Below are 20,329 nucleotides of genomic sequence, written 5' to 3' on the forward strand. Positions count from 1 at the left end.
CTCCTGCAACGTACACTTCCGCTGGGAGCCCGTCGATGCCAGGGGCTTTGCCACTTTTGAGCTTCTTGATGGCGGACTTCACTTCTTCGAATAGCGGGGGGTTGTCCAGGTCATGCTTGACTGTCAGCTGAGGTATCTTCTCAATTGAAGAGTCCTGAACTGTACGTTGGTCTCCGAAGAGGTCTTGGTAGTGCTCTGTCCAGCGATGCAAAATGGAGTCTCGATCTGTCAAGAGAGTAGTACCATCTGATGAGCGCAGAGGGGCCTACACTTGCAGTGACGGGCCATATGCTGCTCGCAAGACTTCGTAAAAGGCTTTTGTGTTGCCCAAGTCAGCATATAACTGAGTCTTCTCAGCCAGCAACGTCCGCAGCTGAATTTTGAAGGGCAGTCTTTAAGCACTGCCACTGCTCCTCTGGATCTGGCTCCTGGCTTGATGAGACCTCAGCTTTTAGCCTGTCTTCGAGCTCCTTCCTGAATTTCTCTTCCTTGACCAGTAGTTGTTGGACATTTAGCTTCTTAGTTGGAGGTCCTCTCCTTCTGATTGCTGGTCTGACTGTGAGCCTGACCTTGGCACAAACAAGCCTGTGATCTGTGTAGCAGTCGGCGCTTGGCATGACTGGTGTGCAGAACATCCTTAATATCCCTCTGGCGTACCAGGACGTAGTCAAAAAAGATGCCAATGTTTGGAACGTGGATGTTTCCAGGTCGTCTTGTATTTGGCCTTCTGTTGAAAGTGTGTTGATGACTGACAGGCTGTGCTTGGTGCAGAACTCTAGAAGCAAGCGGCCATTGTCCTTGCAGTTGCCAATGCCATGCCGTCCTATCACTCCTGGCCAGATGATATGATCCCTACCAACTCGTGCATTGAAGTCACCCATGATGAGAACCTTATCCTCCTTGTCCACTTTCCTGAGCAGAGAACTAAGTTCGCTATAGAAAGCTTCTTTGGTGACGGCATCTGCTTGGAGGGTAGGGGCATACACGCTACACAGGCCACATGTAGAACACAAGGATCACAGGACATGTTACAGACCACATGTAGAACACAAGGATCACAGGACATGTTACAGACCACATGCAGAGCACAAGGATCATATGACATGTTACAGACCACATGTAGAACACAAGGATCACATGACATGTTACAGACCACACATAGAACACAAGGATCATATGACATGTTGCAGACCACTTATAGAACACAAGGGATATCTAACAGACCACGTATAGAACACTGGGATCACAGGACATTCTTCAGACATCGTTTAGAGAACTGGGATCACTGGCTTAGAAGACAAAGTGTTAACTTCGCACACTATTTCTATGTCAGTTTATGTATCACTTGACTGGATCCATTTTTTACTGTTTTCCGATCATTTGGAATTGCATTATCCATCACTGGTCATCTTTCACTGGTTTCAAAACTGATTCTTGTTTCTTGCATGTCTATCACTTATGTGTTTTTTTCCCCAAAAATACTTTGCCTTTCCATTGAGGGAAGAACAAGGCCGTTAATCTGTTCTTCAGTGACCAAGTTTTTAGACAGCAGATATGTTTGCACAACTGTTTTCTGACTGACACCTTCTGCCCTCTTGCATGTCCTTTCCACTTTTGATGACACATCTTCCCTCCCCATCGTTTGTCACAACGTGTGATACCACTATCTGTCAGGGGAGCTTCTTGTGCACATACATTATATTTTCCCTTTTTTGATAGTGAAACAATTCGATTTGTTTCTTTTTAGCCATCTGACATTTAAACAGATCACACATAAACACCCCAATGAAAGAGTGACATGTCAACATGATAGAAACAATCCTGGTCAAGTCTCGACATGGACAAAGTTAGGTCAGTCTGTCACCGCAGACCTACCGTCAGGGAGGAATCAGTCTTTCACTTTGAAGACAGTAGAGATTTTGATCGTCGTCGTCTTTGTCGTATGACTTTTCATTGGTTCCTTCATAGTACTGAGGACCCTTAAAACTCTCTCTCTCTGCCATAAACGTATCACGTACGTGTATAGTAGCGTCAGCGATGACGTCATCAGAAAATGGGAAATAGCTCTCTGGAAGGCTGAAAATTCACACAGTTTGTCAAGAGTGGTATATCTCCAGACCATTTTCTCAGTTTTAGGCTTATTGTTTTGGATAATGTTTTACGACCTGAAACACCACTTTCTACTGTTTTCCTCCCGGTTCAGGAGGGGCCAGGGTCAAGGACGTTTAACATAACTAGATTCCTCACGTCTGTAAGAGGTGAGGTCCTTGTTCTGCTTCATCTTGGGTGGTTTGAGATGTGCTTTATTTTCATAATTAGTTGAGCAGGTGACAACACATGATGATCGTGTGCATTCTGAGAAATACAGAAACTGATTCTTTAACGATATTATTCATCCAAACGCCAAGCCTAGAGAGCTGATCATACTAAAAGAATTCCAGCAAAGGCTGATGAAAATTGTTCACGAATGTTTCTTGTCATGATATGTGTATCTATATGTTTTATTGTGTCTTAAAAAAACTTAAGGTTTTACGACGACAAAATAATCTGTTCTATTCCATTCTGTTCTATTCTGTTCTGATCGACAAGACCACACTAGTCGTACCTTGCTTTGTGACCACCATGAAAGCAATGTTTACATCTGTTCTGTGTCCCTTCGTCACAAACGTGAGTCACTCAGCCTCATGTTGTCGAATTTTGTCTGGTGTCAAGCATAAAAAATGTAGCATTCTTTTAATGTTTACACATGTAACACTGTTTAGATGTATGTGAACAGCATGATATCGAAGAGGATAGAGTCAACGAGACATGTTGTTGAACAAATGTTTTTAGATACAGTCATGCAGTAGTAGGTGTCAATGAAATCTCACTCAGCAACAAGCTGGAGATATTCCCCCAACAGCGATCATTGCTGAGAACAATGACAACCTGATACTGCACACGTGGATCTTTGCCCAGTCAATGTTCATGACAGAAAGGTTGGTCTTGAAAATACAGACACGTGGTCATAGCCTGTCTCTTCCTAAATCCCTTCACTGGCCGCCTATCAGCGAATGTTCACCCAGTTATGCGTCCCACAGAGATGGAATATGGCATGGAGACATGCAGTTGCTTTGTTGAAGAATATAGGAGTGCCTCTTTTTGTCTTGCTGTAGATGGTACGCTTATTTTCTAGTGTCCATGATTTTATTTCAAGGAACATTTCACTGTTTTTATCAATGGTTAAACGGCGATTACCGTGGCAAAAGCATAGAACTGAGTGTGATCAGCGAATGACCGTGAGTCAGCTGAATCCGATTTCACTATGTTTGAATGAGGAGTGGTGCAGAGAACGAAAAGAATATGTCTGAGAATGTAGCCTTGTGTAACTCCACAGGTAAAACCTACATTTGCGGAAAGTTTGTCTCTGATTGTAACTGACGTCGTATATAAGGCAAAATACAAATCACAAATGGGAGGGTGAGGGGGGTCGCTGAGAGGGAAAAAGAGCATCATCATTAATCAACAGGAAACCTAAATCTTCCACGTGTAAACTGAAAATGGTTTGTCTATTTAACTTTGATAATATTTCACACACACACACACACACACACACACATACATATCACTGATCTACGTGTGTGTGTGTGTGTGCGTGAGCGCGTGTACGTGTATGAGTCGCACAGAGATAGAGAGATAGAACCATGCGCACACTTGTGTATGTGTGCACGCGCCCATGTGTGTGTGCGTGTAAAGATGATTTATGACACAGTCCAAGACCTCTGTTGTTTTGTTTGTTTGGACTTTTAAGTCGATAAGAGAACTTAGAAAGATGTACACGTTTCAACGGAATCGTCAGTAGATAGATAACGAAAACTATAAAATAAAATAACAAAGAATGCTCGTTATTTACGAGTTAAACTCTTTTCGTAGCTGTACATATCATTAGACGTTGATGCTAGATGACACATTTCAGGTTTATTCTGAACTGTGTGGAGAAACAGTCATAGCTTACAATAGCTCTGAGATGCCTAAATGCTCATTTAATTCACTGGCAAACTATAGAGAGATATGTACACACTGTAGTGATTTTACAATGTGATGAATTCCACTTTTAGCAGTTTCAGAAATAATGTCATAACGCTACCCTGTGCAAAGCAGAACACTGCAAAGGTTAAATATACTGAAACATTGTGTTATTCCATAGACCCAAGTCATGGATAAGTACGTACATGAGCCGAAAATGTTGTCGTCGTTCAACAAGCATAATAACACTGTTCAATGACGATTCTGGTTTCAAAACAAAGCAAACCACCATTGATATCATAAGTAATCATAATAATAATCATTGTTGCGAACACTACTGCAGAGTCCCAATGTAATGAAAAGCTTCCTTCTGACATACTGAAAACAAAAACAGAAGATCAATATATCTCTGGCATGTTAATGACAGGTGACAGGAACTCAGTTCGCAGTACATGTGATGGATCGCCGTGAGTGACTATTGATTAGTGTTGTTTCTTTCTTGTTGTGTGTGACTTGTTGAGCACCGTTGTCTATGAGGGAACAACGCTATCAAGTTGGGAGCAATATTCTTCTTTTTCTTGTTACCTTTTGTCATTACTATTTTAATCATTTCGTGACTCACCCTCGTGTTACTCGTTCCTCCTGTTATCTGTATTCAGTTGATCATCATCATCATCCTTATCATCATCCTTATCATCATATCATCATCTTCATCTGATCTGAAATTTCATCATCATCTGAAATTCGGGCTGCTGTCCCAGTGGCGGGCGCGTCACTACGTTGACAGTACCACCCATTTATTTTGTGCCACCGATTTTTTTCCTATCGAAGTGGATTTTCCTACAGAATTTTGCCAGGGACAACCCTTTTGTTGCCGTGGGTTCTTTTACGTGCGCTAAATGCATGCTGCAAACGGGACCTCGGTTTATCGTCTCGTCCGAATAACTAACGTCCAGACCACCACTCAAGGTCTAGTAAATGGGTAGAAAACACTGGCAACTGCCGTGCGCGCGCGCGTGTATGTGTGTGTCGAAAGAAAACCCCCAAAACAGTCATACCAATAATATGTTTAAGTCTCCCGAATCAAGCCGTGTTTCCGGATCATTGTCGATTTATTTCTTTGAGGCTATTTCCGGACTCCGGAAACATTATTTTACCGCTTCCCTGTTGCCGGAACGATGGTTATGCTTGGTAAGAAGACGGCATGACCTCGTTTTAGTTGTTCGCAATTAAAAGGAAAGAAATACAAATTTTGGACAGAACACATGTAGTGACACTAAATACACCATCGCCGAGTTTGCTGCACAATGAATATTTGAATGAGGACGCTGAATAAACTAGCATGAACATAAAGGAAAAATTGATTTGCCCGTTTCACTGAGTTTCGGTCAGCCTTGTATATGCTGGTCTGTGCAGATCTTGATTTTTTTGTTCACAATTAAAAGGATAGAAATAAAAACAGAACACATACATTGACACAAACATCATCATTGACGTGTTTACTGCATAAGTATATTTTAAAGTGGATACTGTGCTCAGAAACTCTAGGGAGATCTGGACAGTACAAGGTCTTCAGAGAAGAAGCTCACCTCAGTCAAGTGTTTCGGCCCTTAACTCCTTACACCCTAAGGGTGCCGTGCCGTACCCGGGTCATGACTCCTGGACACCCTTGTATTTGCCGCCTTCCCCCCATGGTGCGCAGTAGGTTCGAACTCCCGCCTCCAGGTTGGTCGCCACATCAGGATTGAGTCATCTTTTCTGGCAGACGTTTTAACCACTGAGCTATCGGACGCCTAGTTTGAGTAGAGAAATTTAATTCCTCCTCGACTTGATCCAGCTGGAACTCTTTTCTGCTGCTTCTGCCACTGCCTTCAAAGTCTGTGTCCTCTCTCTGCCAGAAATCGACAGCTGTTTCATGAGGCTGTCAGTAGATGTGCTCACAAACCCTCTTGAACCAATCTCTATGGCGACGACTTTGGTTTGGAAGCCAGATTCTCTCAGGCTGCTGGCTAGACTAGCATACTTCCTGGTCTTGTAGATATGGGCTTCATCCATTCTGCTTTGGTATGGCACAGTGAGCTCAATCAGAATCGCTTGTTTAGTTGCCTTAGAGTGGAGTACTATGTCAGGTCTCATGCTGCTCTTGCTGATGATTTCAGGGTGTTTCTTCCCCTCTGGTAGGTCAGCTGTGCATTCCCAATTTTCGGCACCATCAAGCAGCCCACGTTTCCATGTTTTGGGTATTACAGCTGTTCCTGGTTCGTCTGACACTGGTGGAATGGCTTGGTTGGCTGCAGTTAATGTGATTGCTTCAGCTACCTTTCCTTTCTGCAGTGAGAGGCTCCGTGATTTCTTTGGTTTGAAGTTCATCCTGGCTGAGGCAACTAGCTCGTCCAACCACTTCAATATTTCACGGATTTCATCCTCTTTTGTTGAAGGCTTTCAAAGGAGGTCTCTGGTATCCGTCACTGAGGTCGGCTCAATCCGTTCCCTTCATTGAGGCCTTCACGATCATTTCCACTGCTCTTTACTGCACGTGAATACCTATAGTGGATACTGAATTAACTAGAATGAACATAAAAGAGAAATTGAATAGACCATGTCGTAGTTTCCCGGCGAACGTAACTAAACTTGATGGACATCTATCTAGATCCAGAGAAAGCGTCTAAATGTTGCAGCGTGCTTGAGGCGATTGCAACGTCTCTTTTACCACACACTTTAACGAATTCTTAAATGCCCGAGATATACCAAAGTAACAAAATTTAAAAAGAGTTATCACTTCGAATACCGTAATCGATTTATCACGCTTAATAAAGCATGTTTAAATGTTGATTGTTTAACGACATTGGTAAATCCACAAATGTGCTGTGACTAAGACAATGTCTTTCCTCCCAACCATGCTTGCATCCGATCTGTTCTCATGACTTTTCTTCTTTTTTTTTTAACCCGAAGCTGTATAATAACAAATACAGAACACATTTTAACGATAAATTCTTTTCTCATACTCTGGTCATTTGTTTGTTTGTTTTTTCAAACTTTATCACAAGTTAGTCTTGAAGGCCTTGCCTCTCTTGTTGGTATATTTATTGAGTTTTCATGCCTTGCTTGGGTAAAATGAGCAGAAATATAAAAAGCCCTTTGTTGTGCATAATTCTTTACCCATTAAAGATTCCAACATTTCAATCAGTCAGTCTTCTTCTTCTGTCCTGAGTCTCAAGACAGTAGGGGCACCACTGATGACCTGGCATCCAGTTCTCTCCTTTTCTTCCTGTCCCTCGTCTCTCTCAGGTTGTCACAGAATCTCAGGCCTGTCCTTTGTAGTATGTTGTCCTGCCATCTCTTTTTCTGTCTGCGCCTCCTTCCTTCTCCTTCCTTGCACTGTGCCTTGCAGAGTTGTCTTGGCAAGTCCTGCTGATCATGAGACGTGCCCACATCACCTCAATGTTCGCTTCTTCACTGTACTCGAGAGACTATGGACACAGTCAGTGAAAAACACCCTCCCCAAGAAACTAAACTTACAAATGTGCAAGAACTACTGCAAGGTCAGATAATATCCCATCCAAGCAAAGTCATGGTAAAGATCATGATGAACAGACTGAAGCCCCAAGCAGAAACAACCATTGCTGAGGAAAATGTTGGCTTCCGAACAGGGCGCAGTACTAAGGAACAGACCTTCAATGTCTGATTACTGTGTGAGAGGTACCTCGAACGTGCTGTTCACCAAGGTTGGAAAGTGATGGCGGATGGAAGTCATTCCATTCATGGCACAGGAAGTCGTAGCATACATGACAGAGAGAAGTCATTACAGATAATATGTATGGCAGAGAGCAGTCATTACATTCATGACAGAGAAATGTCTTTCTTTTCAAGGCAGAGAGAACTCTTCTACATACAAGTGTCACAAACCACCAAGACATACACATGTAGACGACTGTGTTCTGTGTGCACAAAAGTGTCTGAAGTGTGTCGTGTTCAGCTAACAGCAGTCAAACTGCTCAAGTCATCACAGAATTCCTGCAGCTCATGCTGTTCACGCGTGTTCACGTTTCTAACAATAAGTGCAGTTTGCAGAGGCAAGGGGAGAGCAGTTTTCTTTTAGAGCAGTGAGAGGAGGTTTCGTTGGCTGTGACGGCGCTTGTTGAAGCTTGGGTCCTCCAGTAGCCCGTAGTAAAACATTTTTTGTGTTCACGGTGTGGTAGTTGGTTTTCTAGTACCATGTGTCCTCTTGCTCACTCACGGGTTTTTGGCCTGTTAATAACTCACCTTCGTTTTGAGCTCCATCCTTTCTTCCGTTGTTTTCTACCACCTTGTTATCACCTTCACCTTGGGTCCAGTCACCAGAGGTGTCTCGGGACGGCCACAGCTGTCCGACCTTGGGGGCTTTGAAAAGGTACGTCAGTTCATGTTCCCTTCAGTTTCCCTCCATTCCCCCATGTGTGCATCAGCATGAGAGGGAGAACTCGTTGGTTGTATGGTCGGCTATCTTGAATCTTAAGCCTGTCTCACTACCACATTATCATGTTCATCTTCGTTCATTGCTACATCGTCATCAACGCAACTTTCTTCACAGCTAGTTTATAAGCACATTCCTTCAAGTGTTGTGCGCCAGTTCATCAACCTTCAGTGCTGGAAACCCGTTTTCTTTGTACTTTGAGGGGAAGTTTTGCCTGACTACACTGATAATCAACATCACGCACGAGTGACCATTCAACTGTGGTACAAGCAAGTAAACCTTTCGAGTGGCGTGTGTGCTAGTTGACTCACTATGGAAGAGGAGGAATTTTTGTTTAATGTCCCGTCACACATATCGGTGATTGAAGACATTTTGTTAAAGTATTTATGAATACATCTGAGTATTATCGGTTAGAAGGGGTGGGAGATGTGGATGAATGGAGGGTTGGGGGAAACTGGGTAAATGAGGGTAAAAATGTGGGTGAAATTTGGAAGAAAAACAAAACAAACAAAAAAAACCCTCTAAATACAGTTACAGGAAATTACTTAAAGGACTTCGTAAAAGAGAAGTCGTTAAACTGACAAGCGAAACAACTGATAATGAATGCAAAAAGTCAAAAACATCAACGTTCTCAGTCACTTGTGAAGACACACTTTCGTGTACAAAAGGCTTCATCAAGCTACAGTGAAAAATTATATGCTCAATTGTCAGGTTACTAAAGCATATGCACTTGACATTAGAACAATACTTGGTCCGTAATGAATTTGATAATAGTTTGACTCACTATATCATAATCTCAATGCTCATTATATTTCATTATGTTTATGATCAACATTTTCCCTGTGTGTGTGTGTGTGTGTGTGTGTGTGTGTGTGTGTGTGTGTGTGTGTGTGTGTGCCGAAATCCTAAATATACGGTCCAATCTGTATATGTAATTGTGAATGTGACTGAGAGAGAAATTAAAACTGAAAGAAACTGATTGTGTGTTGGTGTGTTTGTGGGTTAGGTTAGTTAGTGTGGGAAAGAATCTGGGTTAGGTTTATACAGGCGCTAGGACTGCGTTACAAGAAGGCAGAGGGACGTCACTGCATATCTGACAGAGAGAAGTCATTGCATACATAGCAGAGAGTACTCATTGCATACATAGCAGAGAAGTCATTTCGTAGATGGCACAGAGGTCATTACATACATGGGAGAGAGATGTCATTACATACATGGCAGAGAGATGTCATTACATACATGGCAGAGAGATGTCATTACATACATGACAGAGAGATGTCATTACATACATGCAGGTCGTGTAGGGTAGGTGTACCAGCTGGCCAGTCCAGATCAAGCAGTGCACGGGTTTCCTTCACGACAACATCAGCAGTGCAGGGTTCACGCTGAACAGCGGTGAAATCAGTGAATACATTGTGGTATCCTGCTGGTTCAGTCGTAACACTGTGAGGTCCACTGGCAGTTTCAAACCACGACTGTTCCTTTTGTTTCACCACGGCTGCTTCCAGGGCAACATGCATTGTAGGCTGAAGCATGACTGATTCAGGAAATCGGTAAGCTAGTTTTGATATGTTTGTTTGTGGATATAATATATTATTTACTGTATTCCATATATCAGTTGACTGCATTTTGCTCTCAAATCAGTTTATTATTGGCATTATGAGCATGCACACCCACACCCATACCCCCGTCCACCACACCCCCAACACAATATATATATTATATATATATATACATTCATTCTCAGCGTTTATTGTGAAAAAACGATGACGAATCTATCAGAGCCTGGATTTATCACAGTCTCTCTCTCTCTCTCTCTCTCTCTACATATATATATATATATATATATATATATATATATATATATATATATATGTGTGTGTGTGTGTGTGTGTGTGTGTGTGCGTTTATATGTAATTTATTTTTCAATTATGTCATTGAGATATTGGCGTAAGATAACAGGATGAGAGAGAAAGAGAGAGAGAAATAAATTGATAAATAATGAATTCAATTTAGGCACAAGAGCACAGCTTCTGACAGTCGTTTATTGTAATTGTCTTCCTCCTCTGTGGTTTACGACATGGATAGTAGGGGTAAATATAACGGGGCATGAAATGTACGCCTATGTTGCGAACACTACTGCAGAAGTCCCAATGTAATGAAAAGCTTCCTTCTGACATACTGAAAACAAAAACAGAAGATCAATATATCTCTGGCATGTTAATGACAGGTGACAGGAACTCAGTTCGCAGTACATGCGATGGATCGCTGTGAGTGACTATTTGTGATTTGATTCTGTTTGATTAGTGTTGTTTCTTTCTTGCTGTGTGTGATTTGTTGAGCACCGTTATCCTCTCTATAAGGGAACAACGCTATTAAGTTGGGAGCAATATTCTTCTTCTTCTTGTTACTGTTGTCATTACTATTTTAATCATTTCGTGACTCGCCCTCGTGTTACTCGTTCCTCGTGTTATCTGTATTCACGCGATCATCATCATCAGTCTTCCTCCTCCTCATCATCATCATCACCGTCATCATCATCATCATCTTCTTCTTCTTCTGTTAGTGTTAACAGAACATTCCTGTACATCTTCTCATTCGTCGTTCTTGACTCATTTGTGCAAACAAAGTGAGTCTGTGATATAACTTGGTGTTCGGTAGTGTGTGTGTGTGTGTGTGTGTGTGTGTGTGTGTGTGTGTGTGGAAAAAACCCCCACAGAAAACAGTCACACCAATAATATGTTTAAGTCTCCCGAATCAAGCCGTGTTTCCGGATCATTGACGATTTATTTCCTTGAGGCTATTTCCGGACTCTGGAACATTATTTTACCGCTTCCCTGTTGCCGGAACGAAGGTTATGCTTGGTAAGAAGACGGCATGAACTCGTTTTAGTTGTTTGCAATTAAAAGGAAAGAAATACAAATTTTGGACAGAACACATGTAGTGACACTAAATACACCATCGCCAAGTTTGCTTCACAATGAATATTTGAATGTGGACGCTGAATAAACTAGCATGATCATAAAGGAAAAATTGAATTGCCCGTTTCACTGAGTTTCGGTCAGCCTTGTATATGCTGGTCTGTGCAGATCTTGATTTTTTTGTTCACAATTAAAAGGATAGAAATAAAAACAGAACACATACATTGACACAAACAACATCATTGACGTGTTTACTGCATAAATATATTTTAAAGTGGATACTGTGCTCAGAAACTCTAGGGAGATCTGGACAGTACAAGGTCTTCAGAGAAGAAGCCCCCCCCCCCCCCCCCTTAACTCCTTACACCCTAAGGGGGCCGTGCCGCACCCAGGTCATGACTCCTGGATACCCTTGTATTGCCGCCTTTCCTGCTTCTGCCACTGCCTTGAAAGTCTGTGTCCTCTCTCTGCCACACATCGATAGCTGTTTCATGAGGCTGTCAGTAGATGTGCTCACAAACCCTCTTGAACCAATCTCTACGGCGACGACTTTGGTTTGGAAGCCAGATTCTCTCAGGCTGCTGGCTAGACTAGCATACTTCATGGTCTTGTAGATGTGGGCTTCATCCATTCTGCTTTGGTATGGCACAGTGAGCTCAATCAGAATCGCTTGTTTAGTTGCCTTAGAGTGGAGTACTATGTCAGGTCTCATGCTGCTCTTGCTGATGATTTCAGGGTGTTTCTTCCCCTCTGGTAGGTCAGCTGTGCATTCCCAATTTTCGGCACTATCAAGCAGCCCACGTTTCCATGTTTTGGATATTACAGCTGTTCCTGGTTCATCTGACACTGGTGGGATGGCTTGGTTGGCTGCAGTGAATGTGATTGCTTCAGCTACCTTTCCTTTCTGCAGTGAGAGGCTCCGTGATTTCTTTGGTTTGAAGTTCATCCTGGCTGAGGCAACTAGCTCGTCCAACCACTTCAATATTTCACGGATTTCATCCTCTTTTGTTGAGAGGACTGTTGTGTCATCCATGAAGGCTTTCAAAAGAGGTCTCTGGTATCCGTCACTGAGGTCGGCTCAATCCGTTCCCTTCATTGAGGCCTTCACGATCATTTCCACTGCCCTTTACTGCACGTGAATACCTATAGTGGATACTGAATTAACTAGAATGAACATAAAAGAGAAATTGAACAGACCATGTCGTAGTTTCCCGGCGAACGTAACTAAACTTGATGGACATCTATCTAGATCCAGAGAAAGCGTCTAAATGTTGCAGCGTGCTTGAGGCGATTGCAACGTCTCTTTTACCACACACTTTAACGAATTCTTAAATGCCCGAGATATACCAAAGTAACAAAATTTTAAAAGAGTTATCACTTCGAATACCGTAATCGATTTATCACGCTTAATAAAGCATGTTTAAATGTTGATCGTTTAACGACATTGGTAAATCCGCAAATGTGCTGTGACTAAGACAATGTCTTTCCTCCCAGCCACGCTTGAATCCGATCAGTTCTCATGACTTTTTTCTTCTTTTTTTTTTCTTCTTCTTTTTTTTAACCCGAAGCTGTATAATAACAAATACAGAACACATTTTAACGATAAATTCTTTTCTCATATTCTAGTCATTTGTTTGTTGGTTTTTTCAAACTTTATCACAAGTTAGTCTTGAAGGCCTTGCCTCTCTTGTTGGTATATTTATTGAGTTTTCGTGCCTTGCTTGGGTAAAATGAGCAGAAATATAAAAAGCCCTTTGTTGTGCAAAATTCTTTACCCATTAAAGATTCCAACATTTCAATCAGTCAGTCTTCTTCTTCTGTCCTGAGTCTCAAGACAGTCGGGGCACCACTGATGACCTGGCATCCAGTTCTCTCCTTTTCTTCCTGTCCCTCGTCTCTCTCAGGTTGTCACAGAATCTCAGGCCTGTCCTTTGTAGTATGTTGTCCTGCCATCTCTTTTCTCTCTGCGCCTCCTTCCTTCTCCTTCCTTGCACTGTGCCTTGCAGAGTTGTCTTGGCAAGTCCTGCTGATCATGAGACGTGCCCACATCATCTCAATGTTCGCTTCTTCACTGTACTCGAGAGACTATGGACACAGTCAGTGAAAAACACCCTCCCCAAGAAACTAACCTTACAAATGTGCAAGAACTACTGCAAGGTCAGATAATATCCCATCCAAGCAAAGTCATGGTAAAGATCATGATGAACAGACTGAAGCCCCAAGCAGAAACAACCATTGCTGAGGAAAATGTTGGCATCCGAACAGGGCGCAGTACTAAGGAACAGACCTTCAATGTCTGATTACTGTGTGAGAGGTACCTCAAACGTGCTGTTCACCAAGGTTGGAAAGTGATGGCGGATGGAAGTCATTCCATTCATGGCACAGGAAGTCGTAACATGCGTGACAGAGAGAAGTCATTACAGATAATATGTATGGCAGAGAGCAGTCATTACATTCATGACAGAGAAATGTCTTTCTTTTCAAGGCAGAGAGAACTCTTCTACATACAAGTGTCACAAACAGCCAAGACATACACACGTAGACGACTGTGTTCTGTGTGCACAAAAGTGTCTTTAGTCTGTCGTGTTCAGAGAAGAGCAGTCAAACTGCTCAAGTCTTCACAGAATCCCTGCAGCTCATGCTGTTCACGCGTGTTCACGTTTCTAACAATAAGTGCAGTTTGCAGAGGCAAGGGGAGAGCAGTTTTCTTTTAGAGCAGTGAGAGGAGGTTTCGTTGGCTGTGACGGCGCTTGTTGAAGCTTGGGTCCTCCAGTAGCCCGTAGTAAAACATTTTTGTGTTCACGGTGTGGTAGTTGGTTTTCTAGTACCATGTGTCCTCTTGCTCACTCACGGGTATTTGGCCTGTTAATAACTCACCTTCGTTTTGAGGTCCATCCTTTCTTCCGTTGTTTTCTACCACCTGGACATCACCTTCACCTTGGGTCCAATCACCAGAGGTGTCTCGGGACGGCCAGAGCTGTCCGACCTTGGGGACTTTGAAAAGGTACGTCAGTTCATGTTCCCTTCAGTTTCCCTCCATTCCCCCATGTGTGCATCAGCATGAGAGGGAGAACTCGTTGGCTGTGTGGTCTGCTATCTTCAATCTTAAGCCTGTCTCACTACCTTTTTATCATGTTCATCTTCGTTCATTGCTACATCGTCATCAACGCAACTTTCTTCACAGCTAGTTTATAAGCACATTCTTTCAAGTGTTGTGCGCCAGTTCATCAACCTTCAGTGCTGGAAACCCGTTTTCTTTTTATTTTGGAGGGAAGTATTGCCTGACTGCACTGATAATCAACATCACGCACGAGTGACCATTCAACTGTGGTACAAGGAAGTAAACCTTTCCAACGGCGTGTGTGCTAGTTGACTCACTATATCATAATCTCAATGCTCATTATACTTCATTATTTTTTATGATCTGCATTTTCCCTCTGTGTGTGTGTGTGTGTGTGTGTGTGTGTGTGTGTGTGCCAAAATCCTAAATATATGGTCCATTCTGTATGTATAATTGTGAATGTGACTGAGAGAGAAATTAAAACTGAAAGAAACTGATTGTGTGTGGGTGTGTTAGTGGGTTAGGTTAGTTAGTGTGGGAAGGAATCTGGGTTAGGTTTATACAGGTGCTGGGACTGCGTTACAAGATGGCAGAGGGACGTCAATGCATATCTGACAGAAAGAAGTCATTACATACATAGCAGAGAGAAGTCATTGCATACATAGCAGAGAAGTCATTTCGTAGATGGCACAGAGGTCATTACATGCATGGCAGAGAGATGTCATTACATATATTGCAGAAAGTGCTTATTACATACAGAGCAGAAAGAAATCATTATTTGCATGGCAGCAAAGTGATCACGTACATGGCAGATAGAAGTCATTACATTACATACATGGCAGAGACATGTCATTTCATACATGGCAGAGAGACGTCATTACATACATAGTAGAGATATATCATTACATACATGGCAGAGAGGAGTCATTACATACATGGCAGAGAGAAGCTAGTACATACACACAGGTCAGTGGGGGGTAGGTGTACCAGCTGGCCAGTCCAGATCAAGCAGTGCACGGTTTTCCTTCACGACAACATCAGCAGTGCAGGGTTCACGCTGAACAGCGGTGAAATCAGTAAATACATTGTGGTATCATGCTGGTTCAGTCGTAACACTGTGAGGTCCACTGGCAGTTTCAAACCACGAGTGTTCCTTTTGTTTCACCACGGCTGCTTCCAGGGCAACATGCATTGTAGCCTGAAGCATGACTGATTCAGGAAATCGGTAAGCTAGTTTTGATATGTTTGTTTGTGGATATAATATATTATTTACTGTATTCCATATATCAGTTGACTGCATTTTGCTCTCAAATCAGTTTATTATTGGCATTATGAGCATGCACACCCACACCCATACCCCCCGTCCACCCCCCCCCCACACAATATATATATTACATATATATACATTCATTCTTAGCGTTTATTGTGAAAAACGATGACGAATCCATCAGAGCCTGGATTTATCACAGTCTCTCTCTCTCTCTCTCTCTCTCTCTCTCTCTCTCTCTCTCTCTCTATATATATATATATATATATATATATATATATATATATATATATGTGTGTGTGTGTGTGTGTGTGTGTGTGTGTTTATATGTAATTTATTTTTCAATTATGTCATTGAGATATTGGCGTAAGATAACAGGATGAGAGAGAAAGAGAGAGAGAAATAAATTGATAAATAATGAATTCAATTTAGGCACAAGAGCACAGCTTCTGACAGTCGTTTGTTGTAATTGTCTTCCTCCTCTGTGGTTTACGACATGGATAATAGGGGTAAATATAACGGGGCATGAAATGTACGCCTATGTTTGTTAAAACATGATTTTGGACATGTGTGCCAAGGTGTAGGCTGTGAGGTAGTTGCTGTTTTTATATAAATAATTTTCGACAACTTCTGAAAGATTGTAAATGGCAGGAAAGTAACCAACATATTTCTACCAGTGAAAGGTTTGATTCATATTGAACATTTTGTGTCTTGCATGTATGAAACCATATTTGCTTCTGAATTGGGATAAACATATAAAATACATCACAACACGGTTTAGCACAGGGATTTCTGATTTGATTGCACACTGGTTTAAAGACAAAAAGGAAAAACACTCTGATTTGATATGCTCAATGTGGAAACTTTCTAAAGAAGATGAAGTGCATTTTGTTCTTGGTTGTGAAGAAAATAGAGAAAAAAATATTCGACCCAGATATTATCATCAGCCTTGCCTCTTCAAGTTGCCTTCACAGTTTCCCAGTACTGATTAGTGTTGTGCGAAATCTCTCTTTGTGTTTGTGTACAGGCTTCAAACATCGGGAAATTGTTACATCTTAATGCTCTTGATTGATATTTCCATTGTTGTAATGTTAATTGTTTTAAGTTTTGTTGATGGTTATGGTTTTTGTTTTTGATTTTTGTTTTGTTTTATTTCCAAGTTTATGTAAGCTTGTGTGCAAGATGTGAAAGAGGTTTTCAACCGTTACTACCTGCCACTACCTATAAAGTGTCCCAGTGGCTTGCGTCTCAAACAGTTTCTGACAACCAGAGTCCAACTCCAAGCGTTCTGGAGCAGCTTTGCTTCTTATAGTGGCAGAGCCGTTTTCACTGACAGGAGAAGACTGTCACTGACAGGAGAAGAAAACTAGATGCCTAACTCGCGTAGGTCCGCAGTCCACCCAAGAAAAGGGAAATCTTACCTGAAAGCGACCACTGTCTTGTGATTATGTCTACTTATGAGAGGCTATGTGAGTTAACCCAGAGTAGAAATCTGGAGCCGGATTCCTCAAGGCAGTTTCATTTTGACTTAGCAACCATCTGGAATCTACTGAGTGTGGCTGGTACCAAATCGTACTGACCACTGCCATTCTGTTGGATCTTCCCGAGACGAGGAGGGGGAGCTGCTGCATGGACAACAGTTTATCCTCCATTCCATCAGGCCCAGGAGTACATCTGGGTACGCCACTCCAGCTTCACTGATTAGCATCAACATAACACAGGAGGCAGTAGTTTACCAGTTATGAATCTTGGATGGTGTAGACCGAGGTGTCAAGAATTGCTTCCGACAGTGGGGGGAAATCTCCAGAATTCACTGGACAGCTATCACCCACCTAAGTCGGGCAATTCCCCGTCAGCGAGGTGGTCCCGCCACCTTATCTTGCTCATTTGGTGAATGGGAATTTTAGCTAATACCCAAGAACTGAACCGCAAAATTGAAATGCACATGGCAAGAAAAAGAAAAACAACAACAATAACAACAACAATAAAGAACCCTGGATCTCAAACTTGGAAACTGGTATGTCCGAACTATGATGACTGCCACATGAGAAGGCATTTTGTGCTTCCGGCCAGGTCTCTGATGTCGGCAGACCACGATCGTCAGTGCTCTGTACATTTTTGCTAAAAAAAACCCTGTGAAAGTAATATACCTAAGACATAAGTTAAATGTTCACCAGCACAGTCTGTGAGTGAGGTATTGTGGTGTGTATTGTGTTTATCTAAATAACATCTTCCGTGTGGAGAACGCAAAAGAAATTTCATTGGAAAGGAGTTTTTTTAGTGCTTAAGCCATCATGGCGGCGGCAACGCCGGCCCCGCCAGTAGCCCCAGTTTATGTTACGGCACGTGCACTGCCAGACTATGAGTCGCTGCCTACAGTCTACGATGTGTGTGTAGCTGCGGAAGCGGTTTGTGGGCGTGAGACAATCCGTGGTGCTCAGCGTGTACGTGGTCTATGAAACCAGAGACAAGCTCTTGTTGGAGGGGTTCTTGTTCAGAGGAGCACGTGTCTCTCTCCTGGACAAAAATCCTTTCGTTATCAGAGACCAGACTGATGAGAAACCAACCACCAAACTGTGGATAAACAATGTACCTGTCAGTGTGGACAACAAAGACATTGAAGCCGCACTGCAGAAGCTAGGAGTGGAGATCAGATCCTCACTTCGAAATGAGCTAGCGAGAAACCCCGATGGACGGCTGACACGTTTCGAGACTGGCCGCAGGTTTGTGTTCATCTCTGTGCCGAGCACACCTCTGCGACCAGTCTTAAAACTTGGTGTGTTCACCGCGGCTCTCTACCATAAGGAGCAAAAACAAAAACTAGTAAAATGTAGTAAGTGTCTACAGGACGGACATCTGGCAGCAAACTGTGAGGGAGAGGTGGTGTGCAGGGGATGCCTGCAACAGGGACACAAAATGTGTGACTGCCCCTCTGTTGTGCCCCCTGCTACAGAGGAGGAGGAGGGAGCAGCAGCAGAGCAGTCTGAAGAAACCGACGAGTACAAAGAAGTGGGTGAGAACATGCCCAGTGCTCAGAGCAGCACCACACCAACACACTGTGTGCAGCCACCAGCGCGCGCCAGCGATGCGGCAAAGAAAACCAGCCAGGCGAAGCCTGCTCATGGCACAGCGAGCACCGCCGGAAAAAAGAGGGAAAGGAGCGAGTCTCCCCCAACCACAAGTCTTCCAGAAAACAAAAGGCCCGCTGTCCTGACGCAGCCAGAACACAACAGAGAGGCAGAGGTGGAAAGCATGTCGGAGGAGGGGGGTAACACTTGACACATGTTCTCTCCCAACCAGCCTGACCACTCCCTCACGACCTTTGGCTTTGATTAACGGACTTTTGATTAACGATTGACGATTATAAATTCCGCATCAGAAAGTTGAAAAATTGATACCACCTTTTCAAATATGAATAATGACATATGCATTGGTACTCTAAATGTTCGAGGGCTTATAAATAACCTAAAAAGAAAAAGTAGTATTTGACTTCCTCAAAAAACAAAAGTTACACATTGCAGGGTCTCCTCTGGTGTGTGGCCTCCAGTCGACCTAACATCGATGGTTCCATGTGGACTGCCGACGCTGGAACTACGACGGACGAACCCGGGTGTGGCCGTGTATGGGGGAATCTAAATGAGCGGCGTGGGAGTAATGCCACTGAAACGGCGCAGATGATGAGGCAGCAACAACAACAACAACAACAAAAAAAAAAAAAAAAAAAGTTACACATTGCATGTTTGCAGGAAACATACGTGACAGATGATATATTGTCCCAAATTAATGTGCAGTGGTCTGGAAGTGTATTCTATAGCGTAGGTACTAATAAAAAAGCAATGGACTTGTAATTCTAATTTCCAGCCATAAACAGATTCATGCAGAACTCATCAAAGCAACAGAGAGAATATTGTTAATAAGAATTGTACACGACAACAAATCAACTATCATAGCTAATTGCTACACACCCAATACGACCGTTAACAAAATATCATTCATTAACCAACTCGGCAACTTGTTACGTAAGCAAGATTACGACCACCTGTGGGTTCTGGGTGATTTTAACACAACAATCCATGCTCTAGATAACATAGTCGGCAAACCTCACTCAAACGAGAAAAAGAAGCCCTTCTAGAAATGTTATCCTTTTTGACTTGGAAGATACGTGGAGGTCAAAGATGCCAAAGAATACACTTGGTCAAGATCTGCTCCTTTTACAGCTAGAAGAATTGATTATATTTTCAGCGACACTACCTCCATTACACTTGTGAAGAAAGTAGACATTGAATTATTCCCTCAATCAGACCATAAACTTGTGAAAGCGATATTTAGTCCAAACAAGTTTCAAAGAGGTCCAGGATATGGAAATTTAACAACTCACTCCTATCTCAGGAACGGTTTCTAGAAGAAACAAGCACATTTATAGATTCGCATTTTTCACAATCTCAAGAAGGAAACCCACAAAAGACCTGGGAAATGTTTAAGGTTAGATACAAGTCATTTTGCATAAGCTACTCAAAAACCGCCAAAAATCGATCTCCCAATAAACACGCCAAAATCAAAATGCTAAACGAAATAGAACAAAAACTACATCAGAACATTCATGATAAAGATATGTTAATGAA

This window comes from Babylonia areolata, chromosome 29, assembly GCF_041734735.1.
Source record: "Babylonia areolata isolate BAREFJ2019XMU chromosome 29, ASM4173473v1, whole genome shotgun sequence".
Classification (NCBI taxonomy): Eukaryota; Metazoa; Mollusca; class Gastropoda; order Neogastropoda; family Buccinidae; genus Babylonia; species Babylonia areolata.